Source organism: Anoplolepis gracilipes, chromosome 10 (assembly GCF_047496725.1).
Source record: "Anoplolepis gracilipes chromosome 10, ASM4749672v1, whole genome shotgun sequence".
In the NCBI taxonomy this organism is placed as follows: domain Eukaryota; kingdom Metazoa; phylum Arthropoda; class Insecta; order Hymenoptera; family Formicidae; genus Anoplolepis; species Anoplolepis gracilipes.
The window spans coordinates 5,364,832-5,383,772 of NC_132979.1; the positions used below are offsets into that span (position 1 = coordinate 5,364,832).

Consider the following 18,941-nt stretch of genomic DNA (forward strand, 5'->3'; position numbering starts at 1 on the left):
TAATATAGATAATACAAATTAAATCTGACACGAGAGGAGATTAAACCGAAAATCGAATTACAAGATTCAGTAATTTGACGATAACACATTCCAAAGATAGAACCGCAAGTGCCCAATTTGCATATTGCGTCGACGTATAAAATTTGGAAGTTTCAAAGTATACTTGCTTCTTTATTTAATTCTCTTGCCGGATTTAACAAATAGAAATATACAATTGATCATTGATCAATTAAAATGTTAATCCTTCTAATTAATTAACTTTTTAAAAATGGAGAAAAATTGGATTATTTCTGAATGATTATGTGGATTTTTTATGATAAAAATTTGCGAAAATTTATTGCCATTAATTAATTCATGTAAAATTAAATTTTTGTGATAAATTTTTGTCCTAAATATATATAAAATCTCTCTTTTTAATATAATCTTTTTAAAAAATGTTAAGTAACATAAGAATATGATCTTTTAAAAATTATTATATAAATAATTAGTCATATTATATATATAAATCACATACATATGAAAAATTTTTTTATAAAGTGTTTTATTAAGATTTTATCAGAACAAATTATTTCATACATTTAAAAAATTTTTTAAAATTAAAGCTTAATCTTGAAAAACCAAATAACAAAAAGATTATAGTAGAATGTATTGAAGTAAAATGTGTTGTAAATATATTCTCTAATTCCCAAAAACTTATTTTAAGGAACCGATACATTAAGAAATAAAAAATTCATTTCTTATTACATATATATTTTTTGTCTTTCCAATTATATTATTTAAATATGCAGGAAAAATTAAAAAATTCAAATTTAAAAAAATTGAATTTTTCAAACCTGAAATATTCTAAGAAAGATCTAAATATATAGTAACTATTAAAACATTAATACATGGATACATTTTCAAAATTTACAATGCAAAGAAAAAGAGAGAAATTTGTGATATAAAATCTCATATAGACTATGAAAATTCTCATATTTTCTTTCAAGTGTCCATCTTATCTCGAACATGAGATCGTAAGGCTCATATATTTAAACTTATCAATTTATATATATTATATAAGTTAATAAAAATAGACAATAAGTACGTGTTACTTTATTGAAATGAATCTTCTATTATACTTGATTTCGCGTGGAAAAATAATCTCAAGCCAAATTCTGATTTTTTGAAAAATTTGAAAAGATTGACGCATGAAATTATAAGCCTCAAAAGAAAATTACCGTTAAAATTTTTCTAGCGATATTCACGTCCTAAAGATATGATACGGCGGCGTGTAGCACACGCGAATGGTAATCGGAATAAGTAATTGACGACAGCCCAATCTCGGCGATTGCAGGCCGGTCAGCATTACGGTGTCACCGAAACCCCAGTGACCTGTCATTCAAGTGTCACATAAGAGAGACAAGAAGGAAACGTACCCCTCACAACAACGGAGAATCGAGAGATCGCAAATCGCGGGGGGGGGGAGAGGGGGGAAGGAGGTCTGCTACAGTGTTACGTCACCTCTCGGGGAAAAGTCGACAAAGGAACGAGAAAAGATCAATGGGGATGCGTTACGTGTTATCGAAATCCGACCCTCATCCAACAATATAATGGGATATTAAATTAACATTGAAATCGTTACTTCAAGAAAACCTCCCCTTTTTATTATTATATTCTAAGATATTCTATTATGTTGTAAGATTTTTTTCTAATATACAAAATATAATATATGTAAAAAATTTGCATGAAGTACTCACATAAATTTCAATTCAGATCAGTCAGTTATACAATACATATAAATATAAATATATAAATAAATTTATATATATATATATATATTTATTTATTTATTTATTTAATATATATAATGTATGTGTATGTATATGAGATATTAACAACTTGTATTATGAATATTATGTTAAAGTAGAATACACCATAAACTGTTTTCTGCATACATAATAACCCTAACATAAGAAATTTTGATTTCACATTGATAAAAAAATTTGTTTGCGGATAAAATATGCGATTAACTGCAATTCTGTGACATTTTATTAATATGTTTTCGGAAAGCCATGCAAATAAAGTGTCAACACAAAACAATGGGGCTTTTTGTCCAACAAGTTTTATCGTTTCTCTGGCAAAACTTGCTTGCTCTTTATTAATTGCAAGTCGCCTGCAAGAAACATCGAAGTTGCTCATTTAACCCGTAAAAGCTCTTTATCAACAAAGTTGCCTGCTAGATCGAAACGTTAGATTAAAGTTCTGGCACGATACGGCAACTTTTGTGGCACTACGGTTTTTCACGTCTCGTTATCGTGCATTATTACGTCTACGTAAATCCGCGCTCTTAATATTGCACAATCAAGGTATATTTTAATTCATTTGCGGCAGTCACCAATTTTATAAAAATAATAACTATATAATAATCAATAAATATATCTATCCTATAATTCTATTGAACGCGAGATTATTTAATGTAACGTTTTATCTCATGCGGAAGAAAATAAAATAAATGACAATATAAAAAGAAAATACATAACGTCGAGTAAAAATATTTCGTGACGGGAGGACACGTTATCACGAATCAGCGTTCCACATACCGGGTGCGATCGTCTAATCTATGATCGTTTAATCGCGTAACACGGTACGTGAGCTGGCCGGATCTACGTATTCGTGCTAAGAGGAGGTGAAAGTGTAACACTGTGTCGTGGATAAATGATTACCAGAAAATTGCAGTCCACTTCGGCCGGCCGATCCGTTTCGTAGATCGTTGGGTCCTTTACTCTTTTTTTTTTTCTTTACTTCCTTCACTTAGGCGTTCCTATCCGTTTTTTCTTTCCAACGACACGGTCGATCGATGCCTTAAACCTTCGCCGGATGATTAGAGAGTGTAGATTGCACGCTATTTTGCGAGCGAGCAAGCCGCGATCTAGTTGTAAATACTGCTGTGTGTATGTTACAAAAAATAAGAAAATACAATCGCGTTGGAAAAGCAAATTTACGATCTGCGGTAAAAAAAATTTTTTTTCTTCTCTTTCTCTCTCGACAGAGAATTAAATATTTTAAGGCACGCTATTTTACTCAATATTACTTGCAAATTATTATATTGTGTATTTTGATTTTTATATCATTTATATAAGTTACTTAATTAAATAAATTAAATAACACACGCTATAATATTTAGCAAGTATTAAATATTCAAACGATAAAAATTAAATTAGGAAAATAGATTTAATAAAGCGTGAGAGTATATGTATGTACATACCCAAGTTATCATTTTTTAATTAATATTGCATTTGAGAATTTAATAAACTTATTCTGATAATAGTCGTTAGATTCACGATTAATACATTTTTCTGAAAAAAAATTCCCACGAAAAGGCGTCATACGCCATCGATGAACGTTTACAGGTTCCCATGGAAAATGATAGGCCTCCCGCAACGACACCAGGCACTAAGGTGCGCATTATAGTATCTCCGTATTTACGGTGTTGCCTCGGCATTTATTGAAATAACGACATATGGCGCGTGCGTACGCTCTCTTGCGCGGCACGTTGAACGGCAATTATTTCAATTCCCGTGCAAGTGAACGCGGATACGAAGTCGTACGTGATATTAGAATAAATTGCGGAACGGGAATAGCGAATGCCGCCGGAAACATATAAATACAATGGTATCGCGAAATACATAGTATAGTCGCTCATGTTTCTCTCAATAAAATATTCACCCTAACGTAACATATTTACGGTCGTAATCACATCTTTCAATATGTGAATTATTTATATCATATATAATTATATCACACATTTGTACAAATTATTCGAAATAATATATAATATTGTTTCAAATTAATTGTATAATTAACTGCAAAATGGTTATTATATATGTTTAGTACGAGAATAATCGCTGATACTTTTCATCGCTCTTTGCGATGAAAACTAAAATGTTTTATTTAATGTTTATAAGTTATTTAATTTTCACATAATCTTTATTTTAATTTTTTTTTAAATTTTCATAACTGAAATCATGTTTAAATTTTTTTAGCAATTAAATAATAATGTAAGGACGCTTAAGTCGAAGGAAAAGAAGGATTTTGTCTATATAATATTATGTAATCTTGGAGAAATGTTATTTTCTTTTGCACGTTAAATCTCACAGTTTTTTTCCACGATAATTATTTCCGATCTCTTTTCCATTATTCTACACGCCCTTTGCCATTCGATTCGGCACTTTTTCACGATGCCCATCATTATGCAACGATAGGGTAGTGAGTGGGTGCAAAAGGGATCGTCGAGGCCTCATTCAAGGGCCCACCTGTTGCAATCTCCACCCCTGAATAACCTCCGATCAGCATATCGGTTTTCACGAATTTCCAGCCAGAAGAATACAACGTGTGTCTTTCGTCAGAATTGTCTGCTTCGCGTTTATTACAGATAGAGAAGAGAAACGGCGTCGGTATTATCGATTTTGGCGTAGTCACGCGTAACAAGTGTGTGCGTGCGATGAATAAACGTAACGTAGAAATTTCTATGCGCGATGCAAGGCAAAAATAACTTTGTAGAGCTGGAAAAAAAAACTCATCGTAGCGCGTCGTGCGTAACGAAAGTTTTTCTAAGCGTGCTCCCCGAGCCGAGCCTTCACGATGGCCATCAATTATTCAAATCGATTGTCTTGCGTCTTGATTCTGCGCAATATTGTACGACCGTGTGTCGGGCGAGTGGAAAAACGAAGAAAAACGAATTCCCCGACGCTGCTGCGGGGAAAATTGGAGCGCGTGCATTGTAAAAAAAAAAAAAAACCCGTTTGCAAATGGGGGGATTTCGTGCTTTAATACCACATTATTTTTGTAATAGTTTCCGAGAGAGAAAAAGGGGTATATTATTTCGTGAAGGTTTAATACACAGGTTTCCGAGAACGCGCCGCTGCGAACAATTAATTTACAATGCGTCTGTACACTTTTAAGAGTTACCATTTTAACATTAAAGAAGAAATCGATTCATTCTAAGGAAATCGCGAGATATTATATGTATATATTTCTTCTCTATATTAATCTGCAAATTACTTCCTAAAGTGATATTTTTAGAAAAAATATAATTATAATAAATAATTACATAATATGTAAAATTATACGGTAACATGTGCTGCGTAAGAAGTATTCTAATTAATCTTTAATTGTTGATTTATTTTTTTTAATCTCATATAATTCGATGATCATCACAGTTGTTTCCCATCGGAAAAAAGCTTAAAATCGCCTACATAGTTAATAGACATTGTTCTTTTGTTACCATGAGATCGCATCGCGATTGTCTCTCTCTTTCTCTCTCTCTCTCTCTTATAGATAGATAACTATAAAGTACCCCATGATTGCGTCCGTTCGCACGTACGATGCCCGAAAGACTGTTATCAGACAGTGTCTTTGTAGTGGCCTCATTGTTATGGTTGGAACGAGCGACGTGCCCTTGCGCAGACAAAGGACGCCGCGTCGATCCGATCGAGGCTCTTGTGAAACAAAGCAGCCACTTTGTTCGCGAAATTTAATGGCGTAGTCTTTATCCACTCCTAATCACCACCTGTTCGTGAGAAAAATGTCGCCAGACGCATTTAATATATCGTATATTATATGCGTCTCTTCATTAGACAAATTAATGGGTATTTTAATAATTATCTTATCAATTAAGTAACTTGTATGTGCATAATAATGTCAAATTAATTTAATAATTGAAAACGCAATTGATATTAACAATTATGTAGAAGATATTAATACGAAAGTTCTTACAAAAATGTTATCGTAACATATAAATAAATTACAAAATATACATGTATATATCGAATCAATATTGGAATTAAACTATAAACAAATATAAAATTACAAGTATTAAATTTTGTGGGATCGATACAATTCTAATAATTAATTGCAAAATGCATTCCATTCGTTTCGAAGTCGAAAGTATATTACGTAATTTCTGTAACTTTTCTACTTTAAACAAAATGTGTCTTTGTTACTTGAAAAGTAACAAAACCTATATGATGGAATTGTATCATTGCATCACATTCTTTAACGCGGATTAAAATTGCAAAGTTTTGTTTCTATGCCTTAAACTGTTAATTATACTTCCGCATAGCGAGCTGCGGAAATTGAGACGTCAGACGATGAAAATTGAGCGTCGTCCGATTCATCATTCAGAGGGTTAACACCGGTTGTGTCGGTGAGATAGCTTCGCATTTAGCCCCTCGTAGTCGATTCAATTCCGATCGTCGTATCGCGTTCGCCCTGCGACCGCAATAATTTATCGAATTCCTGAAGAACGAATCCAATAACCGTCGCGATTACCACGATGGCGACAAACCATTTGGCTTGCGAGCGAAGATCCCAACGCGCGCTGTATTTATAGGTTTCGATTAAAGAATCCAAATGGCCGTGCGATCGGACGGCAATTATTTTTTATTTCATTGACACGTGGAAGCCCGGAGGCAGATGTCCGAATGACTAGCGTGTGAGCAATTAACTGTCCGATATTAAAGCGTCACATAAAGTAATAAACTATAGGTTTCTAGTCTCTCATTAAAGGTATTCGAATATTACATCAAAATAAAAATCGTCTGTGTTATTAACAAAAATATGTTTTCTTATTTTTATACTAAAAAAAAATTATTATTTTCTTCTATGTTTCTATGTAGTATAAAATAGCGAAAAAATTATTACGCGATTCTCTATAACGCGATATTTTTTTTTTTTTTTTTTTAGGGAAACACCGTGTATATGCAGACGAACAAATAGCAAATGACATCGCATCACCCAATTCTTTTTTCATCCTTCGATCCACAAGAATTTTTCGTGTCTTTCCTTGTGTCTCATCCAATCTACCCTTGACGTCTTACCAGCGGGATGGTAAGTACCCTGTCGAGCCATCTCCCCAACCCTACGACGTAAAGCGCCCATATCAATAACGTTTATTCCATTTCGTAGCGTGACTGGAGATTTTGTGCGTTTCGAGGCACCCTTTCGAAAGACCGGCTGTTTGTCTTGAGGATGAGAATATCGCCCCATAGCGCTAGTAAAGTGCGGTGTAATGGTGTCCCGCCGCAGGCATACTTAGCTAATTAAACCGTATCGTAGATATTCGTTTCGGCGGATTAAGTTACGAAGAGGGCACGCGATCGTCTCGCAGCTGCAAGCAGTTCGATAATGTCCAAGGAAATGCCAAAAAAAATTTTTGCCAAACCGTTCGATCAAAGCGAATGACTTTGCAAGTCTCTTTTTTACCAATATATTATAATATATTATATACTATTCTTATCATTTGTAATGCAAACTCAACGTAAATACTTTTTATAAGGATATTTCTTAATTAAAATAGTTGTAAAATTCCAATCACATTGTAAGCTAAATAAAACGAAAAATGTAATAACATAATGATGTCATAAGACGCATAGATGACAGATCGATAGAGAATTTGTTCGCGATTCTTTATTATGTCAGGATAACATATATACATATAAGAATAAGATTTTTTTTTTCTTTCACTAATATTTCTCACAAATAATGCGAAACATACAAAAAACATACCAACATATTAAAAAAAAACTCTTTTATATTATGCATTTAATTTATGATATTAATTTTTCATACATGTTCTAATAGTTACAATCGGAATGTTAGATAAAAATGCTAATTAATTTTCTTGTTATATGATATCTTTTTATATAAAATCTTATATATAAAATATCTATTCCTATATTTATCTAAATTAACATTATAAAATGTTTGCAAAGAAGATAAATTTAGATAAAAAAAATAAGAATTAGAAGTTATTTAAAATATGTGAAACTTTCAAGAGCTAACAACGTTGGCAACATATGTACATACACATATACAGAGTGATAGATAATAGATAATAGATATATTGTAAGTACATATGTGCTCGATGCGTAATAGCATTTGCAGGACACATCTGTCGATGCGTGCTATGCATGCTACAGATAAGAACTATGGACTATTCTAATCGATTATGAACGTTTAATCCGCCCGCACGTCTTCTAATATTATCATTCTTTGACCTTAACATTCGAATAGATAAAATTCATCGTTATATCTCGAGTTAAAAATGATTTCATAAAAAGCACTTGATAAAATGCACATCGAACATACGCCGCTTTTTTATTTAATAAATAAGTCTTAATTATAGAATAGCCTTATTTCTGTCAAAACACACTTGCTAGTATAATAATGATAACAATTCACATATGCACAAATTATAAATAAAATGAGTCTTTTAGAGATTGAAAAATTATATGATTATAAGATCACGACATCTGTCTAAAACATTACGAGAATGCATTTATCCTAAGCATAGGTTAATTACAGGCTGGCCACGTAATAGCCTCATTTATCAAAGCCACACTAATCTAAACTGGAGTCTAGGCGCGCATACAGTCACAAGAAGCAGATCCGACTGCTTTCATCCTCGATTTCACCATCGTTATTTCAAGGTCGCACAACTGTCACTCTGCATTGCATGTAATTTATAATTTTAATGTCCCATTAATTCTGCTGTAAAATTCGGGATAATAATCGTTCGATTAAAAGAATATTACTTCAAATAAAAGAAAATAATAATTCGGAACTGCAAAAATACTTTGCAACAATTTTTCTGTAAGTATAAAATATGAAACTTTGCAATGTAAAATATGCGATGAAAAAGTGATTCGGAATATTCAACGGAAATGAGGTAAGTGTCGGCGAATTCCGAAATTCTCGCTTAAGCGAGAAGAAGGTCACGGCGATAACTATTATTACAACCTCGAGTTAGATAGGGGTTTAGGATTGCGGAACCTTGGCTTGCCGCAAATCAGCCTTGAATGCCAATGTTAAACCCGCATATTTCACCGTTGTCACGACTCTAGACAGTCAAATTAACGTATGCCAGCGAATGACGATACAGGAACGAAGATACAGGTGTGAAATTGATATGTGTGAACAAGACAAGTATTTATCGCGTGAGCTATGTATTTTATCGATTAATAACTTAAAAGTGTGTTATATTAATCATTATACATTATTATCATTAATATAAGAAATAGCGTTATACTTGGTGGTATATGTCAATGTAATGGGATGCACCCTATTACAAAAAAGGCATTGAGAAGGGGAAGAGGACAAGGACCTCGACATAGAGAGTCGAAAAGATTATTATTCAGTCAATGTTCGAAGAACATATTTGATGGTTATTGTAATATCAATATTATTTTATTATTGTTATTTACAATTTATTATTGTTTCTACTAGTTTCGACAGTGATTCGATGTGGTTTTCTCTACTAAAAATAATTTTTGTTACATCACTGTATATTGCTATTATTGTGTAATAATTACAAATTAAATATACTACCTTTAAAAAAAAGTCATAGAAAATAGAAACAAACGTATTCCAAATCGTAAATTATTTTAATATCTAATCACTGTAACAGGTTCTTTACATGCTGTTATACGCTTTTTTATTACCGTGGAATGAAAAGAAAGAAATGGGAAAATTGAACTTTATAATTAAAAATATTTTTAAGCTTTTATATATATATATATATACGATGTAATAAAAGCGCAACTCATAAACGTGTTTAAAATGGACAGGTAATAATAACCGCCTTCGCGCGAGTTGTATTAAATTAGCCAGAGTTATTCTTTATTGCCTCTTTGAAACTAAGCGAGCAATTTAACATCCGAGAAGCGAGAGAAGAAATACTCCAGCATCTCCAGCAGAGATATCGCGTTTATCGCAATCATTAGCGTCATTTACCGACGAAGTATTTCCGCGACGATAGAAACATCCAAGGCAATCGCGTCGCTCCGTTCCGAGAAATTCCAGAGTCGGTCATGAATTTTATTACCGCTATCGAATCTCGAGAGGGACGCGCTCCATTTGCCATGTGACGGGATTTTTGGTCTCTCTCTCTCTCTCTCTCTCTCTATCTCTATCTTCTGTCTCCTTCTTTCTCTCTTGTGGTCTCCATCCTGCGACACGACAAACGCAGATCCCGACGCGTGTCACGAGCGGGGGCCACGAATTATAGAATTCCCTCGTTCCGCATCGAATTCACTCGTCCCTCGCGATTGATCTCTCGCCCGGAAACTCACCCCACGTTTCTAGAGGGTGACAATAAACTTTCGATTGTCCCTGCAGCGTGCCGCTGCATTTCGCACGACGCGTCACGATAAATACGACCGGCAATTTGATGTACGATAACTATCTTTAGTACGAAAAATTTATTTTTCTTTTGTATCAAATCTGTATATATAAATATTTTTATTTATTTATATAATAAACATGTGAAATAATTGTTATTACTATATTAAATATAATATTTTTGCATACTTATGAACATGCTCTATTGAGAAACGAGATGTTACAATTACATGTTTTATAGCAGTCTATATATGCATCAATAAAAACAAAAAATATAATATCCATAAAAGCAGAGAAACTTTATTTGTTCACAGTAAAAATTTTATTTACTGTAAAAATTTTATCATAGTAATTACTTAATTGTCATTTATGGAATTAATATCTGATTACTAATCTATTCAAGAATTATACGCATTATACAAATTAACTAGATAGTTAGTTGAAAAAAAAAACACTCTATCTTCTGTTCATCGGTGGCGAGGCAAATGAATAAATGTGTATCTCTTTTTTCGTCGCGATAGTACGGGAAAAAGTGCGGTGGCTATAAATCTACATGCGCACCCCGCGGCAGCAAACGGCGTGCCTTATGTCTCCGTACTTCCTCGGCATGCTCGACGGTCCGTGAATTCACGAGGGCTTTGCGGCAGCATGCCAGATCGAACAGCATTTCGCACCCTTTGCTACAAAATCACGGCGCGTGCCACACATATCTCGCGCCCCTCCCCTCGCTTATTATGCCCCCGAAGTAAATCACTTTTCCTTCGTAGACGCGGTATAAAAGTATCCCCCGGGTATAGTGCCGAATGGCACTCTTATAACTATTATGACGCACATTTTCCTTTTGTCGCGACGATGGGATTGAACGATGCCATATTTAATCGAATATAAAAAATAATTTATAATAATTTGTAAAAAAATTTACAATAATAATTTCATTATTTATCTAAAAGACACGATAAGAAAGATTCAAACTTATTACCAAAAAAATAACAAACAACTTTTCATGAAAAAAGAGAGAGAGAAAGCAGGGAAGACGAGACAATAAGAAAGAGAAGAGACCATATAAATAATATTTTGGTTAATTTTGCAACATTTCTTTTTTATTCTAAAATATGATCATGTGAAACAGAGGAAATAATAACGTATTAAAAAATTCGAACATTCAGTTGATGATGAGTGAATAATTTAATCTTTCTTTGATTTTATTCTTACAATCTATAAAATTAGATAGTATGCATTTCGATGTCACATTTTTTCATTAATAAACTTAATGCCTATGGATTTGTAGATATGAATCTAAAGAGGAAGAGTAATAAATTTTCCAACATTTCCAATCATATAGATTATTTGCGTAATACGACGATTAACAAAATAATTGTAACATATTTATGCATGAATTCTCTTTTTTATATTTCTCATTGTTCTAAACGAAGAAAAGATGTTAAAAACTAAGAAAATTCGCGTCACGTTGCTAAATTCTCACAAACAGGTAGGTGACATGTGTCTTTCGCATGGTGTTGTGAAAATTTTCCAACGATATAATTAGACCACAAGAATTGCATTTACCCCTAAAACTCCGACGAGACAGTGCAAACGCATTTCCTGCGTAATCCTGGTTCCCGCCAATCCTCATACGTCCTTGCGTGTCGAATTTTTTACCGAGACGCTGTTATTACATGCATTATAACATACTGTTATTACACGCCACCACTTTACAAGGCAACTGTCAGTGTTTCTGTCGCGACGCGTTCTACTCTTTTAGCAAGATTATTGATCTATTTTCAAATAATGCTGTCCAAATTCCCGAGTATTTGTTTATTTCAATATAATTAGGCAATTGATTATTAGAAAGCTGTACTTTCTAGTTAAGTGAATTTTTAATCAATTCTACTTATCATTCCACCTATAAAATTAGATAAAATAAAATAATTATAAGATCCATGAAGATTATTGAAAACTAAATACTTTGCAATATTATACACGGAGCTGCATAATTCACGCCTATTAATTATAGAACGATATTCTTTAATAAAAAATATATAATAATATATACAGAAATGTATATATATGTCGGCGACTCAAATATAATATTCGAGTGTTACTAATAATTTTTAAATATAAATATGTCTTGCAATTTTAATATTCAACTAGACGAATAATAATTGAAGATATAATTAGTTATATATTCGCGTAATATTAAGATAGCACATCTGGGTGATATCTACATTTTAGTGACGGATAGAGATAGACCCAGCTTACAATGACAACATAGTACTCTTCGTCTCAATTCAAATAAACGTCTTAAGTAATACAAATTTCAAATTAAAATCAGTCCAACAATTTTGTCATCTGCGAGTAAATTGATGAGAGGCACAGACTTCCGCACCGTAACGGAGACGAGAACTGAAACATACAGGCGATAACGAGTGCGCGAATGAAGCGTAACGGCTCCGTTCGTCGCGGGGGAGGTAGCGAGGGGTGGTGATGCAAAGAGCACCTAACATAGCACTCACATTGACTGTGCGTGGTGGGGAATTAATTAGTTAACCGTCAAAACGGTCACCGGTCGTTGTTGAAAAACCGGTAAGCGAATTCAAATTCGAATCTCTGCGCCGATGCGATTGTTTTCGAGTGTGGGAGGCCGTATTATTCGTCACTGCTATCTGCAAACGGTGTCGATGAAAAAGAGAGAGAGAGAGAGAGAGAGAGAGAGAGAGAGAGAGAGAGAGAGAGAGAGCAAAGAGAGAGAAACAGAAACAGATTTATCCCGCTGCCACCAATGGCGTGATACCGGAGGCTTGTCTATCGGTTCGACATCGCACAAACCACGGGACGCGCGGCTGTTTATAGTGGGGGTGCTGAAGAAGCGTAGTGGGGTACAACGAGCAGGATGTAGGTGATGCCGCTTCAGAGAGAGGTATGCCGGATCGGGTGAGAAAAGTGGGGATACCCGAACGGGTCGGAGATGTACCATGTACCCTCTCCCTTGAAACTCGTCCGGGTTCCCCAATCCGATGTGGTAGGGTGCACAGCGTGTGCATGATGCGACATGGAGGGGCGACGAGATTGTCGGGTTGGCATCGAGGTGGCGGCAGGCACCTCGGGACGCAAGCTGCAGAGCAGAATGAACGGGAGGAACCGGGCAAATGAGTGAACGTAGGGTGGGGAATGGACGGACGAGACGGTGGAGCCCGAAGCCCGAACACGTGCATAAAACTCGACACGGAGCCTAGTTAGGGTTAGTTTGCGACCGGACGAGCGACTGTGCGCTTGCGTGACCCTCGGAGGGCTCTCCTCTCCTCTCCTCTCTTTCTCTCGCTTCGTCATCAGAGGTGTCGCGTTACGCTCTCCTTTTCTGCACCCGCTCGCAAGCAAGCATGAATCGAACCTCCGAGGGTCCCGCGACCTTCAGCCCGGCTTTCCCGAATCGGGACCGCTCCAGATTGAAGTCTCTCATCCGGCACGCAACGATCACCCGCCGTTACGAGAATCACCGAAGATCACAAATCCAAAGAAAAGTGGATGAACGGAAGAGCGAAAGAAACGAGAGATGCGAGGTACTGTTGAACACTTGCTGGAAGAAGCATCTCCAAAACGGATGAAAAGGATGAAAATCGCTCCTAGGATCATTCGTCTTCAGTGAATCGGAGATAAAGAGACGAGGGAGGACGGAAGATGGCAGGACAACCACAGTAAGTACACGATAATAATCAAACACTGATCCGTGTAATACCGTTGTGGAAACTGAGTAAAAATACTATCGGCTAACATCGACTTGATATCAATATCGATATTGACGTATTATGGAAAAATGTCACTGTGGTTGCCAGCTACATTCTTGACCTCGTCCTTCATTTTTACAACGAACAAACAGTACGGAAATAGGAAGTTGCAAGGCGAACAAAATAGAAATTTTAAATTTACTTACTGCATACCGATAACAAACGGAAATGAAAAGATGAGAGAGAGAGAGAGAGAGAAAGAGGGAGAGACATAGAGTACTGATACTCAAAGTACAACCAGTATTCGAAAAACGCTCGGTGAAGATAAATGACTGCATTTTGCGGCGATGGAAAATTTTCATTCCTGCATTAAAAAGCATCGAAAATTATTGAAGGTAATCACCGGTGTGATTATGGCAACGACAAGACGAATAGATCCAAAGGCATCAATATTATTACAAAATATTCCGATTCTTTATATTTTTATGCACATTGATGAGAATGTTTTCACATTAAAAAACATCTGAATCAAAGATATCGTAACGTGAATAACATTCCAAGAAAACTTGATAAGAATCTCTATAAAATTGATCTTTGAATCGATTTTAATACACTCTCTGATGTCACTAAAAATGTACGTTTTTCACAATCAAGCATGCCACAATTTTCGATATACTTATGATGCAAATCAATCGGATCTATAAATTCATCATACGAGAAACTATTCGGGTAAGTACTTTATTAAAATTTATGATTTAATCTGAAATAATGTTCAACAAAATATATTCGTAAGAATAAAAGAGTGATAATTTTTTGTTGAATATGTATACATAATGTATCTATTTGTATTATAAATACAATTGCAAACATACATATTCTAAAAATTATTATTCATCGTCCACGAATACATTTTGATTAATGCTCTTATTTAAAGAATCAAAATACAATTATCAAAAATATTATAGATTAGATCCGAGGAGAATCGCATTGCTGTGCTATTTCATTTACTTTCAATGACCACAATGATTATAATGATAATAACAACGATCACCGGTGGAAGACATCGAACTCTAGCTGAATCTTTAGCCGATAATATGGTATGTCATAATCTATTACTGGATTTTAATATTTCACTGAAAGTATTTCAACTCGCGATAATGCAATTTTAGATGAGTAATGTAAATAATGTAGATGTGTTTATTATAATATTTAATTTTGTGCGAAAACTTATGTTCATATAGGTATAAGTTACTTTATATTAATAATCTATATAAGTTGCGTTAATTATAGTGTAACAAAAGTAAAAAAGACTGAAGTAAATCAAAATAAAAAGAAAAAGACTCATTAGAATCTAAACACGGATACATAGTAGATGGATAGTTCAATGGTATTCAAATCTTAATATATATGTTTATTATAAAACTTTTAACTTTATACACACCTGTTTTATATAATTTAAATTTTGGTTTTAATTTTAATTTTAAAAAATTTCTTGCTTCTCCATACAACGATTAACTTTTAATGTCTTGAAGAAAAAGAAGAAAAAAATTTGAAAAGAAAAAAAGAGGAAAGAAGAAAAAAAAGAGAAAAAGAGAAAGAAATATAAACATCCGCGTTTAAATTCTATTTTGACACTGACTGTTTTTCTTTTTGTTTTAATTAATAATAGTCTGTATACGCATTATTGCGAGTTAAAAGTCAAATTTTATTCCGCAAAGGCATTTCTCTCTTAATAAAAAAAAATTAAATTACAGTATATATGTAAAAAAGTTCTTACTCGAATTTTTAAAAAATTGTTTATCGAAAATGCTTACAGTTGCACATAATAATGAAAATTTTCTCAGCCGAGTGTTTTCAAGATTTAAGTCATCATTTAAATATAATTTAGTTTAAGCCGACAGTAGTGAGATTAATTTCAGGTTATAGTTATTTAAATCATTGATAATATTAAGTAAATTAAGTGAACAATTAGTAATTTTTAATGTGCAAGAGCTATAAAAAGTACAACATAAAAACAAGTTTAATGTCCATAATTAACTTTATATCTAGTCCTATATATTTAATACTTAAGTTTATTTATTTAAAATAATAATTTAATATCAAATTATATTTTAGGTCACTTTTAAGCCAGTTTTAAATAAATTTGTTTCATTCAAGTCCACATTAATAAAATTCAATGGAGGAAGATAATTTTTAATTTCTAATATTTATTAGGGATTTGTACCATATATGTATTAGAAAAAAAAATAATAATAGTACAATAAACAACGGAAATGTAGATTCTAGTCAAATATATTTTTAATTCATAGAATATATTAAAAAAAATCTAGTCAAAACTAATACAGAATATACCAAAAGATCTAGTCATACCTAGTCAGAACTAGTATTATTACTGCTCTAGTCTAAACCAAAATTTAATTTTTATTTAAAAGAATGAATCATGACAATCAACGTATTTCGAAACATTGTGTGTGTGTGTGTGTGTGTGTGTGTGTGTGTGTGTGATATGAAAAAATACAAAATCAAAGTTCCCTAAATACTTCTTTTAAATTTCTTTAAATTGTAGAATCATAAACTTTTTAATTTAATCTGCAACCATACGTAGACATTCCATTATTATGGAATAAAATTAGAATTAAAATTCTTTAAAATTAACGAGAGTTAATTAAAATTTAATTAATATATACATATAAATTTTCATATCTTTATAATTTATAATCACTTAAAATGTATAATTTTGTTAAGTAGAGTAATTTTGTAGAGTATCTGCATCACTTTATCTAATCCTTATGTATAATCCCGGTTTTTATTATATAATTATTCATAGTTTCAAATCACACGCATTTATATCAGTTATATAATTGACTGACTAAATAATTAAGAATAATTTCATATTCGAGATACAGGATATGCAGGCCACTAATAAATGCAATCTTCTATTAAATTCTAAAGAGTGCGATTACATTTTGTGTAACATATCAGTTATTATATTATCAATATTATTCTTACAATTATATATCAGTTGTGTGAAATCCGTGGATGTGATGCCATACAAAACTTATACCAAATAAGAGAATGCTAATCATTTCCTTAGAAAATCGTATATAACCTGTCTTTGAAAGCATACACTGTACATACAGTTTTCATATAGCATTATTTCAGTTTAATCGTAATAATTTTACAAATAATCTAGTCAATTCTAACCATTAGCATTACATTAAAGAATTTTAATAATTAAGTAAAATAATCTTTAAAACAAAAAAATTAAGTTTAAGCTAATTATTATAACTTGAATAATTATAAGTATAATATTTTGGGAAACGTGCCAGTATATCTATATTATTTAAAATTGATTTATTTTTAATTATTGATTATTTTAAAAGTACAAAATATTAATAATTAAAATGCAATTTTTTCCTTTTTATATATATAAAAAAAAAAAAAAAAAAAAAAAAGAAAAAAGAATTATATTCTTGAATATAAATGAATAGAGAGGGACAGTCTGTAAATCTTAACGCAAAGTATGTATAAAAAGTGCCTGTACATTAGCGCATTTAATTTATTTTAATTAGTCTATACATATTATATATATTTATTTATCAAGAAAAAAGTAATGTCCTCAAGAGCAGCTATCAATGTAGAAAAGAGCTATATTAGAAAAATTGTGCCATTACGAACATTCTAAATCTCTGTGTTTAATTACAATATGCTTGTGTAATTATTTAGTGTATTGCTTAAACGTTTATTTAAAAAAGAATTATTGATTTATCGTGAACAATATAAAAATATGAATATTTCATAAATCTCATTTCTTATATAACAAATCTCATATAAATATCATTGTTATAATTATTCTAATAAATTTGCAAATATAATATGAATATAATAAACGAGGAAAAAAGAATAAATCTAAACTAAAACAAATTAAATAAACTAAAACTATCTAACTCGATTTTACTTACTCAATATACAATATTCTTTCAAACTGTAAGTGGATTAACGTTATCATAAAAGCAATCATCATTTTTTATGTATTATACATACAAGTATCTTTTTTTATTAAAAACTGGATGATAAATAAACTATGCGATAATAATAGCAAAGCTCATTAACAAAGATAATAATTCTATGCTTTCATATTAATCTGAGTTAAAGAAATATTCTGAAATAAGTCTGTGTCACGTTATAAGATTACTATTTTTTATTTTAATATCAGATGCATAGATCAAAAGTATTCTTTAAACCAAAGATTAAGAAAAGATAAGAAATTTTTAAATTACATAAAGATAATTTAAAAAATTAAATGTTTATTCAAAATTAATAATATTGCAATAATAAAAGAAACCAAAGATGCAAATAGTTCTAGTCAAATATATTTTTAATCTAGAAAAGAATTATATTATAATTTTTCTAGTCATTACTTTAATCATTTTATTCTAATCAATTTACTTTTTTTCTATTTCTTATTCAATTTTACCAGTCATGTATTGATTTAGCGACAGTTTTCATTTAAACGCCTCATATTAAAATTTTCTAAAAGAATAATTTTTATATCATTCAAAACTAAAAATAAAATTTTGGAGATTTAGAATATAGATAAATTTAGAAAATTAATATTAGAGTTTACTTTTAAGAGAGCAGTTTATTTAGTCATATAACCATCTTTTTCCCAGAAAATGTTTTGCAAATTAAGTCACACAATCGTATTCGAGTATTATGTGGCTGTGCTTATTTATTTTAATACTTCATAATTATGCTAATATCAGTTTCATTAAATTCTAGTCGCATTCTAGTCGAAATTATTCCACTCATAATTGGACAAATAAGGTCAAAAAATATTTTTTAATTGTAAGTGCGATAAGTATCGATAAGTATTGAAAAATTAATCAAACTTATTGTATAAGTTTTTTTAAAACTTATAAATAATATATTTAGATCTCATTTTATGGCAATAAATTTAATCAAAGATAACAATTTTTATAGAAAATATAATTTAAATTTTTGCATACAAGTTATATAAGAATTATTATGAAATTAATCTCACTAATCGGCATAAGTATA

At 31.8% G+C, this 18,941-nt stretch overlaps 1 protein-coding gene and 1 long non-coding RNA gene across 2 annotated transcripts in view; one reads left to right on the top strand and one right to left on the bottom strand.

Annotated features, from left to right (window-relative positions):
* The window catches only part of Nc2alpha (negative cofactor 2 alpha), a 108,235-nt gene that overhangs the window by 86,290 nt on the left and 3,004 nt on the right, over positions 1-18,941 (bottom strand). The gene's annotated exons all lie outside the window — the stretch shown is intronic.
* LOC140670529 (uncharacterized) lies at positions 13,343-17,813 on the top strand. The gene is made up of 2 exons (XR_012047575.1): positions 13,343-14,609; positions 14,846-17,813. It is a non-coding gene; the product is annotated as an uncharacterized lncRNA (long non-coding RNA).